This window comes from Mauremys reevesii, linkage group 2 (genome assembly GCF_016161935.1).
Source record: "Mauremys reevesii isolate NIE-2019 linkage group 2, ASM1616193v1, whole genome shotgun sequence".
In the NCBI taxonomy this organism is placed as follows: Eukaryota; Metazoa; Chordata; order Testudines; family Geoemydidae; genus Mauremys; species Mauremys reevesii.
In genome coordinates this window covers 219,218,783-219,221,587 of record NC_052624.1, presented here as the reverse complement: position 1 = coordinate 219,221,587, position 2,805 = coordinate 219,218,783, and positions in this window count along the sequence as shown.

Genomic DNA, 2,805 nt, shown 5'->3' with positions numbered 1-2,805 from the left:
TTTGCACAGTACCTAGCACAATAAATGATCTGGAGAAAGGGGTAAACAGTGAGGTGGGCAAAAAGTTTGATGATACTAACTACTACTCAGATTAAGACCAGCAGAAAGCAGACTGTGAAGAACAAAAAAAAAACACAAAAACTAAGATTGGGCAACAAATGGCAAATGAAATAATTTAATGATAAATGTAAAATAATGCACATTAAAACATGATGGGGGTTAATTTAGCTACAAACGAGTCAGAAAAAGATCTTGGAGTTATCGTGATAGTCTCTCTGAAGATGTCACGCAGTGTGCAGAAAAAAAAAAAAAAAGCAGATGGGATGATCATTAAAAAAAAGGGGAGAGAGAGAAAGACTGAGAATATATTATTGCCCTTATAATCCAATGTACGCCACACTCGAATAATGTGTAGTGTAGTGATCTCACTCACAAAAAAAAAAAAAAGATACTAGAAAAGAAAAAAAAGCAAAAAAAAAAAAAGGGGTTTAGAGGAGAGGGGGGAGAGAGAGGAAAGATTAAAGAGGCTAGAGGCTAGGAGGACTTTGAAAGAGGAAGAGAAGAGAGGGGGGGGGGATATATATATATATAAAATCATGAGAGAGAGAAAGTGGAAAAGTTAGATAAATTATTTACTAATAATACAACTAGAAAAAAATGAAAAAAATAATTAATAATAGGCAGGCAAAAAAAAAAAAGAAGGAAGTTCTTCTTCTTCTTCATGCAGCTCAACTTGTGGAACTCTTACCTGAGGAGGAGGTGGGGGAAGGGACTATAATGTTTAAAAGGGACTGATAAAATGATATGGTGCAGGATGGGTAAGAATGGTGTCCTAGCCTCTGTCTTGTGAGGATGGAGATGATGGCAGGAGAGAGAGATCTTGATGATCATTGCCTGTTAGATTCACTCCTTCAGGGGCACCTGGCATTGGCCACTGTCGGTAGACAGATACTGGGCTAGATGGACCTTTGGTCTGACCTGGTACGGCCTTTCTTATGTTCTTATGTTCTAATAGATCCACCATTCTGATTGGGGCCTTTGCATGCAATCTTAATACAGATAAGAGAAACCATTTATAATTTTTTATTTCTGCTGTATGGCTATTTAGTTCTGACAGGTAGAGATATATGCTGCCTACACATACACAGTATAATAATGTCCCTAGAAACAGTTATTGGATACAGTATCAAGCAATATCATTTAAGACAGTGCATCATGCTTCAGGCCATAAGCCAATCTCTATCTAATTGGAGTTAAGAAGAAACATTCCTTGTGGGAAAATTATTCTACAACCAGGGGCAGCTCTAGCAATTGCGCCACCCCAAGCAGGGCGGCACGCTGCGGGGGGCGCTCTGCCGGTCGCTGGTCCCGCGGCTCCGGTGGACCTCCTGCAGACATGCCTGTGGAGGGTCCGCTGGTCCCGCGGCTCCGGTGGAGCATCCGCAGGCATGCCTGAGGCAGGTCCACCGGAGCCGCCGGACAACTGGACCCTCCGCAGGCACGCCTGCGGGAGGTCCACCAGAGCCGCCTGCCACCCTCCCGGCGGCAGGCCGCCCCAAGCGCGTGCTTGGCGCGCTGGGGTCTAGAGCTGGCCCTGTCTACAACTGTCTTCTGCAGGCTTTCTTGCACTTTCCTCTGAGGCAGCTGGTACTGGCCTCTTTTAGAGACAGGATACTGGACTAAATGGACCTCTAGTTTGATCCAGCATGGCAATCTCTGTGTTCCTATGTTTACTTTAAGGGATTCATTCCTTAAAAAAAACCAACCAACCAAACAAAAAAAACCCTGTCCTGCAAAATTTTTTACAGTTTTAACTTTTCATCTTGGTCCAGGATGAATTTTTTTCAGCAACTTGAGATTTTATTTTCTGACCAGCTCTAATAGAAATGCTAAATAAATGGACTTACCGTTGGTGTAAAACTGCAATTAAATGAGAATCAAGTCCAGCATACTTGCATATTGGAACCTCTGCCATGTTAGAACCTATCAGAGACTAGCTTGACTGCATTAATTGAGTAATTGATTTGCTCTCGAAAAAATCATTGATCAACATTTCTTCCATTTTTAGTTGAGGATGAAACTGATAAGCAATCACGCAGTACCTCATAGTTTGCTGTGTTGCTTATTACATCACCTCCAAAATAGTGTGACCATAAAATATCAGAAATATACCTTCAGGTTTATCGTAGATCTCCCAATCATCTTTCTCCAGGAAACTATCTCTATCCAGGCAGAAAGAGGCCTAATATGTGCTATGCCAATCTGAATGGTTTTAAGCTTGACTTGTTTTAAGGTGTTTTGAAAAAAAATTGGAAAAATGCAAATGAGATTATGATTTTGACATTCATATAATGTGAATGAAAGGTAGAAGCATGTTTGTTTTTATTTCCCTTGCTCCCTCTCGCTCTCTCTGCACTATGAAGAGTGGGACCAATCCTACAATAAAATGACAGGAAAACATCTGGAAGGGAAAAGTCAATCATACAAGACATCCTCCCAAGGACACCTGTCTTCATACCCTTAACTAAATATACAGGTTATTTGTTTAAGGGGGACCGGATGCTGGGGATCTGCTTCTCTAAATTGTGTGTTTCCCATTGATCTCCTTGCAAGAGAACACGATCTAATGACAATCAGTACAGGAAGAAAACTAAATCTGAATGCCCCATAACTCCCCATGGGAGACTGAGAGGGAGCTGCACTGAGTGAGAGCCAATAGTAGTACATAAACTGATTGTAGGACAATATTCCTGCCTTTTAGAGAACAAAACTAACCTGTTGGAATTATCTTTGCTCAGCTCTTTG